Consider the following 13,184-nt stretch of genomic DNA (forward strand, 5'->3'; position numbering starts at 1 on the left):
GACTTGACGGCACATAACAACAACAGCACTATTTTTTTACTGTTTTAATTTATGCCACACAGATGTGTCACAAAACAAAGAAGAAATATTCATAATTACAATCCTTTTTTCTGTAACTGGTCACATGGTCATAGCTGGTATTTAGAACTACCTTCTTCCACCACTCATTACGTATTCCCTTTGCCCTCAGAAGAACCTGAGTGGGTCATTGTCTCTTCCTGGTGAGTGACTCAAACCTTCATCCCTGAAGGGCCTGGGCCATTAGTCATTAAAAGTGAGAATTGGGTTGCTGTAATTTTCTACTGACTTTAATCACTGAGCATGTTAGTAATAAGAGATGTCCTCAGGGATCTCTTGCATTTCAGACATACTCTTCTATACCTCCATTATATAATATAAACTGATTTCCCCTTAGTAATCACAATCATCAACAGAATGTGGAAATTATAAAAAAAAAAAAACACCATTAATATCACATGCAAATAAATAATACTGAAAATAATACAAAAACAGTTGCAGCAGTATATTGACAGAAAGTCCCCAGAAATGCAAGCTGGATTTAGAAGAGGACATGGAATGAGGGATATCATTGCTGAAGTCAGATGGATCTTAGCTGAAAGAAAAGAATAGCAGAAAAATGTTTACTGGTGTTTTATTGACTATGCAAAAGCATTCAATTGTGTGGATCATAATAAATTATGGAAAACATTGAGAAGAATGGGAATTCCAGAATATTTGATTGTACTCATTGAGGAACCTGTACATAGATCAGGAGGCTGTCATTCGAAAAGAAGAAGGGGATATTGCTTAGTTCAAAATCAAGAAGGGAGCATGTCAAGGTTGTATCCTTTCACCATATTTATTCAATTGGTATGCTGAGCAAATAATCCAAGAAGATGGATTATATGAAGAACATGGCATCAGGATTGGAGGTAGACTCATTTACACTCATTACTCATTACAACCTGTGATATGCAGATGACACAACTTGGCTGAAAGTGAGGATAACTTGAAGCACTTACTGATGAAGATTAAAGACTACAGTGTCCAGTATGGATTATACCTCAATCTAAAGAAAACAAAAATCCTCACAACTGGTCCAATAATCAGCTTCACAGTGGATGGAGAAAAGATTGAAGTTATCAAGCATTTCATATTACTTGGTTCTACAATCAATACCAATGGAAGCAGCAGTCAAGACATCAGATGACGTGTTGCATTGGGCAAATCTGCTGCAAAAGACCTCTTTCAAGTTCTGAAGAGCAAAGATATCTCCTTGAAGATTAAGGTGCGCCTAACCCAAGCCATGGTATTTTCAGTTGCCTCTTATGCATGTGAGTGTTGGACAATTAATAAGAAAAAACAAAGAAGAGCTGATACTTTTGAGTTGTGGTGTTGGAGAAGAATGATAAGAGTACCATGGTCTGTTAAAAGGACTAACAAATCTGTCCTGGAGGAAGTGTAGCCAGAATGCTCCTTGGAAGAATGGCCAGATTTCCTTTCACCTACTTTGGTCATTTGTCAGAAGGAATCCTGGGGAAGGATATCATGCTTGGTAAAGTGAAGGGTCAGTGAAGAAGGGGAAGGCCTTCAACAAGAACAGACACAGTGGCTACAATGATGGGCTCAGGTATAGCAAGGATAGTGAGGCTGGCACAAGATCAGACACTGTTTCATTCTGCTGTGCAAAGGGTCGCTATGAGTCAGAGATAACTCGACGGCACCTAACAACAACAATCAAAATCGTACCAGCCAGTATAGTAACTCCCTTTTTCGCCTGTTGATCCAGAGGTATGAGGAGCCCAAACTGGTGGGGTGGTAACCTTAACTTCCAATTCAATTCAATCAGTGTGTGTCTTCTGATGGGAACACTATTCTCTTTGGAACTATGACTTTTAGACACACAGAGTAGGGTCGCAATGACAGAAAGCAAAACTTTCCCATGTAGGCCACTAGGGGTAGTAGTGCATGTTAGCACTGCCAGTTCCATCCTTTGATTCTTAGATTTCTGTGTCCTGGCCATGGGAGAAACATCACCACATGTTGGAAGCTGGATTAGAGCATATTCAGCTACCCATAGAACACTGCCCCAGTCCTGCAAGATGTTGCCACCTGATTGGCACTGTAACTGTATCTATAAAAAGCCAATCTATAATTCCATCAAGTCAGCTGCTTCAGGATGACTGGGGACATGATTGCTGTTGTTTTTCTTAGGTGCTGTTCAATTGATTCTGACTCATAGCAACCTTATGTATAACACAATGAAACAAAGTCCAGTCCTACACTATCCTCAAAATTGTTGCTATGTTTGAGCCCATTGTTTAAGCCACTGCATCAATCCATCTCATTGAGGGTCTTGCTCTCTTTTGCAGACCATCTACTTTACCAAGCATGACCAGGGGTTAATCCCTGACAATAATATATCCAAAGTATGTGAGATGCAAATCTTGCCATCTTTGCTTCTAAGGAGGATTCTAGCTATACTTCTTCCAAGACAGATTTTTTCATTCTTCAGGAAGTCCATGATATAGTCAATATTCTTCATCAGCACCATAATTCCAAGGCATAAATTCTTCAGTCTTCCTTATTCATTGTTCAGCTTTCACATGCATATGACATGATTGAAAATACCCTGACTTTGGTCAAGTGCACCTTCATTCTCAAAGTGGCATTTTGCTTTTTAACACTTTAAAGGGGTCTTTTGCAGTAGATTTTTTGACTATTGCTTCTATTAGTATTGATTGTGAATCAGAGTAAAATGAATTCCTTGACATTTTTCAATCTTTTATCCATTTAGCATGGTGCTGCTTATCGATTCAGTTGTGAATGGTGTTGTTGTTTTTCTTTATGTTCATTGCTGTTGTTGTTTTTCTTTATGTTAAGGTATAATCCATACTGAAGGCTGTAGTCTTTTTGTTTCGTTTTGTTTTGTTTTGTTAACCTTTATCAGTAAATGCTTCAAGTCCTCTTCACTTTCAGCAAGCAAGGTTATGTCATCTGCATATCAAAGGTTGTTAATGAGTATTCCTCCAATCCTGATGATAGGTTTTTCTCATATAGTCTAGCTTCTTGGATGATTTGCTCAGCATACAGATTGAGTAAGTATGGTCAGGATACAACCCTGACACACATCTTTCCTTTTTTAAACTGCACAGTATCTCTTGTTCTGTTTGAACAACTGCCTCTTGGTCCACACATAGGCTCTGCATGTGCACAATTAAGCAGGGTTTCAAAGTAGTTCAGTCATGGTTGAACAGCATAATATGGACAAATCCAGTTTGTAAAATGTAGATGTACCAGAGTGATGCCTGGAATAGGAAAAAGTATAGGTTGAAGTCCTGGAATGGAAGACTCAAAAGAAGTATAGTAAATCCTATCAAAAGCCTAAGCAGGAGATTGAATCATTGCCCAGATTGTAGAGAGTGACACATTTTTAAAGCAATATTGTAAGCTAAAACCTTCAAGACAGGCACCACTATATCTCACTCTGCCTGTCAAGAGATTTGGTTGCTATGCAATACACAAACGATCCTTGCTTTCTGGGATGGAGATTACATTTCCAGCAGGATGTTAAACCATTATTTTCATTATCATAGTTATCATTCTTGTACTCCCACATTTTACAGATTTAGGTATATTCTGGTTATGGTTTGTCTTCCATGATGGAACTGGGAATAAACAATTTGAAGCCCTACAATAATTCTAGAATTGTCATTCTTCACAATGTTTTCCACAATGTGTTACAATCCACAAAATCAAATGCCATTACATAGCCAATAGAACACAGGTAAATGTATATCTTGTATTTTGTCTTTTCAGTCAAGATTCATCTGATATCAGTAACCAAATGTGAGTGATCAACATGGTGGCATTGAGGAAGACATAGAAAGGTGCATGGGAGGTACAGACAACAAAGATGAACTTTCTTGCACATATAGTACTCCATTGTCAGTGAAGGCAAATGCTGATGTATGGGTGGATAGATGGGTGGACAGGCTGAACTATTAGGTATGTCTATGCAGGGAGGAGTGTGTCCATGACCTTGTGTAGGATTGGCAGACAATGTTTCAACAAGTGTACAAGAGTTGACAAGGGACAAGGTTGTAGTCACTTCTTGACCACAGCAAGCTACCCAGAGGGAGCGAGTAGACCACAGTCTCAGGAGACATCAAGCTCAATTTGCATAACATACTACAGAAAAACATTGTTCCACTTCCTACTTTGGTGAGTAGTAACTGGGATCTTAAAAGCTTACAAGCGGCCATCTAGATGCAACAATTGGTATCTCCTCATGCAGAGCAAAGAAGAATGAAGAAAACCAAAGACACATGGAAACAATAAGTTCAAGGGACTGGTACACCATGTAGTCCTCAGCCTATATGATTATGAGACCAGGAGAACTAGATGGTGCCTGGCTACCACTGTCAACCACTCAGAGAAGGATCTCTATAGGAGATCTTGGATAGAGAGGGTGAACAATGTGGAACAAAACACAAAATCCTAAAAAAGGGGGGGGGCAGATTTGCTGGTCTGATAGATCCTGACGGAACCACTGAGACTATGGCACCTAGTTGCCCTTCAGGTCTGGAATGGAACCCACTCCTGTGACTTCCAGCCAAATGAAAGACAGGCATATGAGCTGAACATGTACATTAGGAAGATACACTCCTTGGAGAGATCAATCATGGGAGAATAGAAGGGCTGTGTATGCACAAGAAGACAGCTTAAGGGCAGGAGTGCATGGGAGGGAAGAACATAGGGAAGAGGTAACTATGGGGAGGAAATGGAAAGGAAGCTGTTGTATTGTGGTAAATCATAGTCAATGTCATGAGATAAAGTGCTATGTGAACTGATGTATGGAAAGTGAATTCTCTCTGTAAACTTTCACCAAAATCACAATAAAAATTTTAAAATAAAAGATTTATAGCCTCAGAAATCCAATGGAGGTTACTTTGAGTCAGAATCAAAAAAAAAAAAAAAAAAAAAGATTCATCTGATGTCAGTAATGATATGCCTCATTCTACATTCTCTTCTGAGTCTGGATTGAATTCTAGCAGTTCCCTGTCATGTATTGCTGCAACCATTTTTTAAGTTATCATCAGCAAAATTTTACTTGTGTGTGATAATAACAATATTGCTCGATAATTTATGAATTCTGAGGGATCACCTTTCTTTGAAATGGGCACAAAAATCCTAGTTGGTTGGCCAGGTAGCTGTCTTCCAAATTTCTTGGCATAAATGAATGCTTCCATTGTTGCACACATTTGCTGGAACATCTCAATTGGTACTCCATCAATTCCTGGAACCTTATTTTTTGCCAATGTCTTCAGTGTAGCTTGGACTTCTTCCTTCAACATCATTGGTTCTTGACAATATACTACTTCCTGAAATGATTAAACACTGAACAATTCTTCTTGGTACAGTGACTCTGTGTATTCCTTCCATTTTCTTTGTATGCTTCCTGAATCATTCAATATTTTGCCCACAAAATCCTTCAATACTGCAAATAGAGGCTGGAAGTTTTTCCTCAGTTCTTTCAGCTTGAGAACCACTGAGTGTGTTCTTCCCTTTTGGTTTTCTAACTCCAGGTCTTTGCACATTTCATTGTAATACTTTACTTTATCATCTTGAGCCACCTTTTGAAATCTTCTGTTCAGGTCTTTCACTTCATCATTTCTTCCATTCACGTTAGCTACTTCACATTCAAGAGCAAGATTCTGAGTCCCTTCTGGACCTCATTTTGGTCTTTTTTTTCCTTCCTGTCCTTTTAATGATCTTTTGCTTTCTTCACGTATAATGTCCTTAATGTCACCCACAACTTATGTGTTCTTCAGTCATCAGTGTTCAATGCATGGAATCTATTCTTAAAATAATTTCTAAATTCAGGTGGGATATACTCAAGGTTGTACTTTGGCTCATGTAGACTTCTTGTAATTTTCTTCAGCTTCAACTTAAATTTGCATATGACATTTGAAAGTTATTCTTCAGTTGGCCACTGCCTGATGATATTTATCTTCTCCATCATCTTTTTTTCCAGAGATATAGTCAGTTTGAGTCCTGTGTGTATTCCATTCAACAAGGTCCATGTCTGGTTACCATTTATGTTGCTGAGGTTTAGGCTTTCCAAATGAATAAGTCATTGGTCTTGCAAAATTTTATCATGCAATCTCTCACATCATTTCTATCACCAAAGCCATATTTTCCAATTCCCAATCTTTTTTCTTCATTTCCAGACTTTGTATTCCAATCATGAGTAATTATCCATGAAGTTTGATTGCATGTTCGATCAACTTCAGACTGTGAATGTTGGCAAAAATCTTCAGATTCTTCATCTTTGACATTAGTGGTTGGTGCATAAATTTGAAGAAGAATCATATTAACTAGTCCTCCTTATAGGCATATGGACATTGTCTTTTCACTGACAGCATTGTACTTCAGGTTAGATCTTGAAATATTCTTTTCGATGATGAATGCAATGCCATTCTTTTCAATTTATCATTAACAGCATAGTAGACCATATAATTGTCTGATTCAAAATGGCCAATTCCAGGCCATTTTAGCTCATCAATGCCTAGGATATTAATCTTTATGCATCTCATTCCATTTTTGACAACTTCCAATTGTCCTACATCCATACTTCATATATTCCATGTCCCAATTATTAATGATATTTACAGCTATTTATTTTCATTTTTAGTCATGTCACATCAGTGAATGATGATCTGAAAACTTATTCCATCCACATCATTAAGGTCAACTCTAATTTGAGGAGGCAGCTCTTCCCCGATCATATTTTGAGTGTCTCCCAACCTGAGAAGTTCATCTTCTGGCACTTCAGACAATGTTCTGCTGCTATTTTAAGGTTTTCATTAGTGGATTTTTTTCAGAACTAGATTGCCAGTTCACTCTTCTCAGTATGCCTTAGTCTGAAAGCTCCACTGAAACCTACCCATCATGGATGACTCAGCTGATGTTTGGAATACTGGTAGTATAGCTTCCAACATCACAGAAAAGACAAGCCTCCACAGTAAAACAAACTGACAGACAAGTGATGGGGAAATATAGCAAGACCAGTGAATTCCAAGAGCATGGACCAACTGCCGTATTTCATTCTCTATGAAGTGAGTTCCTTGATCTGAAACAGTGCTTTGTGGGATACCATGATTCTGGATAAGACATCCTGTAAGGCCTCAGATGATAGTTTTGGCAGAAGCATTGAATGTCCACTAATGAGTGGCACATCTATTTTGGGCAAAGCCATCTGTAAACGCACCCAGATGTATCAAAACAAAGCAAAAGAAAAAAACAAGGCAAAAACTAACCAACACATAATCAACAAATAAATACAGTAACATAAAATGTCTCAGAGATAACCTACAATTTCAAATCAAACAAACAAATTGAACAAGATGACTCAAAAAAGTGACCAACATAAAGAACCAGGAAACCTCTATGAGGAAGAAATGGTAATGGAACTATTTGATAAGCAATTCAAAACATATATAGGACTCTCCAAGAGATCAAGGATACCACAAAGAAAACAGACAGTACCTTAGAATAATTCAGGAAAATAATACAAAAGATAAATGACAATATGGATAATTAGAAATCACATAGAAACAGCAATTAGAAATCCAGAAGAATAACACTAAATTTGAGAGATGGATAACACATTGCAAAGGAAAAGTAGAATAATTACATCAATAAAAGACAAGATCAGCAGATTAGAAGACAAACCACTTGACACCAATTTGTATGAGATAAAATCAGAAAGAAAAAAAAAATTGAGGGAAGCCAAGAATTATGTGAGACGCCATCAAGAGAAAAAATTTATGTGTGATCACAATTCCAGAACAGTAGGAGGTAAAAAATTCAACAGGAAGAATATTTTAAGATTTTCTGGAAGAAAAAGACAAAAAGATATCCATCCAAGAAGCTCAGTGAACTCCATACAGAATAGACCACTAAAGAAAGTCACCAACACATTTCATAGTCAAACATGTCAAAACCAAACACAAAGAAAAAGTCTTGAAAGCATCTCAGGAAAATAAAAATGGCATGTACAAAGGGGAACTAATAACCCTAAGCTCTGAATTCTCAGCAGAAAATGTGCAAGCAAGAAAGTAATGGGATGACATATGTAAAACCCTGAAAGAAAAAAAAAATCCAACCAAGAAGTATATAACCAGCAAAACTTTCCCACAAATAAGACAGTAATATTAGGACATTTCCAGATAAATAAACATGAAGAGAATTTGTGAAAACCAGATGAATCTTACAAGAAATGCTAAAGGAAGTCCTTCAAACAGAAAATCAAAAATGTCAAACAAACTGAGATGAAAACACAGGACAACACCTGGAAAACAACCTAGATAAAGAATTTTCAAAAATACAATAAATTTATAAGATGGAAAATAGGTAACCAGAGAGCTCAACCTGTAAACGATGATACTACAATGTAAAGAGGGAATAAATGATATGATTACAGAGCATATAAATGAAGAGAAAGTCAAGATGACATTAACATAGAATAGATTGTTTTAAACTTAGGGAGATAAAATAATAAATAATATGGTAACCACAAAAAAAATTGTTTAATCTTCTAACCAAAATAAGAAAGAAGAAAATAATAAAGAAGTAGTTAACACAAAATCAACAGCAATGAAGAAATTGAAAAGAAAATTTGATAATGAAATTAGCACAGAAAAATATACAGAATAGATTATCAATACCACAATTAAAAAAAATAATAAAGTAACAGAATGACAACACTAAATTGTTGTTGTTGTTGTTGTTATATGCCGTCGAATCGGCCTGACTCATAGTGACCCTTCCTTGGGTTTCCGAGGCAATATCGCTACGGAAGTAGGATTGCCCAACCTTCCTTCCGAGGAGTGGCTGGTGGGTTTGAACCGCCAGCCTTCTGGTTAGCAGTCAAGTGCCTTAGGCACTATGCTACCAGAGCTCCTATCATTAATTACACTCAAAATAAATGGATAATATGCAACAGTCAAGAGAAAGAGAGTGGCAGCATGGATAAGATAATAGGGCTCATCAATACGCTACATACTAGAGATTTACCTTCAAACTCACTGCCATCAAGTGGATTCTGACTCATAGGGCCCCCTTTTGGGTTTCCAAGGTGGTAAATCTTCAAAGAAGTAGATTGCCCAGTCACTTCCGTGGAGTGGCTGATGGGTTTGTACCACCAACCTTCTGGTTAGCAGTCATATGCCTTAGGCACTACACCACCAGAGTTCCTTAGAGATTTACCATAGACATAACAATAAAAAATAAACTCAAAATAAAAAAAGGGAAAAATATATCAAGAAAATGGCAACAAAAAAGAGCAGAGATGGTAATATTAATTTCTAATAAAATAGTCTTCAAAGCAAAACCCAGCATAAGGGACAAAGAAAGGCATTATATAATGGTTAGAGTGTCGATCCAGCAAGGGGACATAAAAATAATAAATATGTACTCACCCAATGAAAGAGCCACAAAATACATAAATCAAACTTTAACAGAATTGAAAAGAGAAATAGACAACTCCATAAGAGTAGGAGTCTGTAAGACACAAATTTTGATGAAAGACAGAATAACTAGACAGAAATTCAGCAAAGGTACAGAAGATTTAATCAACACAGTCAACCAACTTAACCTCATAGACCTGTAAAAAACAATTCACCCACCAAGAACACAACACACATTCTTTTCCAATGCATATAGATCATTCTCCAAAATAGACCATATATTTGGCCCCAGAGTAAGCCTCAATAAATTTTAAAACATTGATATAATACAAACCATTTTCTTGGATCATAACACTATAAAATTATAAATCAATAACAGGAAGAACAGGGAAATAATGAAATACATGGGAATTGAATAACAACCTTTTTAAAAGCTATTGGGTAATAGAAGAAATAAAAAGTGAAGTTAAAAATTCCTGGAATCAAATGAGAATGAAAACACATCAGACCAAAACTTTTGGGACACAGAAAAATCAGTGCTCAGAGACCAATACAAGGCAATAGAGGCACACATCAAAAAAGAAAGAAGAACCAAAATCAACACCCTAACCCAACATCTCTAACAAGTAGAAAAAGAGCAGGAAAAAAAAAAAGCTAAGTGCCACCAGAAGAAAGGAAATGATAAAGATTAGAGCATAGATAAATGAAATAGAAAAGAGAACAACAGTAGAAAAAATAAACAAGGCTAGAAGTTTGTTCTTTGAAAGAATTAACAAAATTGACAAACCACTGGCAAATTTAACAAAGGAAAAGAGAGACAATATGCAAATAACACAAATAAGAAATATAATAGATGACATTACAACAGAAAAAAAAATGAGAAGTGTAATAACAGAATACGATGAAGAAGTGCACTTCTACAAATTGGAAAACCTAGAAGAAATGGACAAATTTCTAGAAACACATAACCTACCTAAAGTAACTCAGACTAAGGTAGAAAATTTAAAGATTCATCACAAAAGAAGAAATTGAACAGGTTATAAATAAACTCCCAACAAAAAAGAATCATGGCCAAGACAGAGTCACTGGTGAATTCTACCAAACATTCAGAGAAGACCAAACCAAAACCAAACTCAAAGAGCTGATATTAATTCTACTCAAAATATTCCAGAACATATGAAAGGATGGAATACTTTCAAATTCATTTTGTGAAGCAAGCATAATCTTGATACCAAAACTAGGCAAAGACATCACTAAAAAAGAAAATTATAGATCAATATCTCTCATGAACATAGATGCAAAAATCCTAAACAAAATCTTAGCCAATAGAATTAAACACCATATCAATTAAATAATACATCATAGGCAAATGGGATTCATATCAATTTTGCAGGATGGTTGACCATTAGAAAAAAGAACAACATAATCATCTACATAAATAAAATAAAGGAAAGAATTATGTGATCATATCAATCAGTGCAGAAAAGGCTTTTGATACAATCCAACACAATTGCTGATTTAAAAAAAAAAACACTCAGCAAAATAGGAATAGAAGGGAAATTCTTCAGCATAATTAAGGATATGTACACAAAACCAATGTTGCAGTTGTTATTAGGTGACATCAAGTTTACTCCTACTCATAGCAACACTATGTACAGCAGAACAAAACACTACTCAGTCCTGTGCCAACCTCACCATCCTTGCTATACCTGAGCCCATTGTTGGAATCACTGTGTCAATCCATCTCATTAAGGGCCTTCCCCTTTTTTGCTGATCCTCCCATTTACCAAGCATCATATCTTTCTCCAGGTATGGTTCTTTCTGACTTAAGTAGGTGAGACAAAACCTGGCCATTTTCACTTCCAAGTAGCATTCTGGCTGCACTTCCTCCAGGACAGATTTGTTAGTTCTGGCAGTCCATGGTATTTTCAGTACTCTTCACCAACACCACAACTCAAAAGCATTAATCGTTCTTTGGTCTTCCTTATTCATTGTCTAGCTTTAACATTCATATGAGGCAATTGAAAATACCATGGTTTGGTTTAGGTGCACCTTAATCTTCAAAGAGACATCTTTGCTCTTCAGCACTTTAAAGAGGTCTTTTGCAGCATAATTTGCCCAGTGCAATACATCATCTGATTTCTTGACTGCTGCTTCCATTGATATTGACTGTGGAATCAAGTAATATGAAATGTTTGACTACAATCTTTTCTCCATTTATTGTGATGCTGCTTATTGGTTCAGTTGTGAGGATTTTTGTTTTCTTCATGTTGAGGTATAATCCATACTGAAGACTGTAGTCTTTAATTTTCATCAGCAAGTGCTTCAGGTCATCTTCGCTTTCAGCAAGCAAGGTTGTGTAGTCTGCATATCACAGGTTGTTAATGAATCTTCCTTCAATCCTGATGGTATGTTCTTCTTCATATAGTCTACCTTCTTCAATTATTTGTTCAGCATACAGATTAAATAAGTATGGTGTAAGGATACATCCCTGACACATTCCCTTCCTGATTTTGAACCATGCAGTATCCCTTTGTTCTGTTCAAATGACAGCCTCCTTGTATGTACTGGTTCCTTATAAGCATAATTAAGTGCTCTAGAATTCCCATTTTTCTCAATTTATTATGATCCATACAGTTGATTGCTTTTGCAGAGTCAATAAAACACAAGGAAGCATTTTTCTTGTTTTCTTTGCTTTCAATCAAGATCCATCTGACATCAACAATTATACCCCTCATTCCATGCCCCCTTGTGAATCCAGCTTGCATTTCAGGAAGTTCCGTGTCAATATACTGCTGCAACCATTTTTAAATTATCTTCAGTAAGATTTTACTTGAGTGTCATATTAATGATATTGTTCAATAATTTCCACATTCTTTTGGATTTTGGAATGGGTAAAAATATAGATCTCTTACAGTCAGTTGGCCAGGTAGCTGTCTTCCAAATTTTTGGCATGAATGACTGAGTGCCTCCAGTGCAGCATCCATTTGATGAAACATCTCAATAGTATTCCATCAATTCCTGGAGCCTTGTTTATTTCCAATTCCTTCAGCGTAGCTTTGATTTCTTCTTTCAGTACCATTGGTTCTTGATCCTATTCCACCTCTTGAAATAGTTGAACATTGACCAATTCTTTTTGACACAGTGATGCTGTGTATTCCCTCCATCTTCTTTTGATGTTTCCTGTATCATTCAATAGTTAGCCCATAGAATCTTTCAATATTGGAACTCGAGGCTTGAATTTTTTCTTCAGTTCTTTCAGCCTGAGAAATGCTGAGTGTGTTTTTCCCTTTTGGTTTTCTCACTCCAGGTCTTTGCACATTTAATTATAAAAATTGACTGTCTTCTCCAGCTGATATTTGAAATCTTCTGTTCAGCTCTTTTATCTTGTCATTTCTTCCATTTCCACTCTCCATTCAAAAGCAAGTTTCAGAGTCTCTTCTGACATTCATTTTGGTCTTTTCTTCTTTCCTGTCTTTTTAATGACCTTTTGCTTTCTTCATATGTAATGTTCTTGATGTCATCCCACAGTTCATCTGGTTTTCAGTCATTGATGTTCAATGCCTCAAACCTATTTTTCAAATTCTGTTCTTTAAATTCAGGTGGGATATAATCAAGGTCATATTTTGGCTCTTGTGGACTTGTTTTAATTGTCTTCAGCTTCAACTTCAATTTCAACTTCAGCTTCAACTAGGTGTCAGGATGGCCAAG

Source organism: Orycteropus afer, unplaced genomic scaffold (genome assembly GCF_000298275.1).
Source record: "Orycteropus afer afer isolate SDZICR_OR568_19922 unplaced genomic scaffold, OryAfe1.0 scaffold00027, whole genome shotgun sequence".
Lineage (NCBI taxonomy): Eukaryota > Metazoa > Chordata > Mammalia > Tubulidentata > Orycteropodidae > Orycteropus > Orycteropus afer.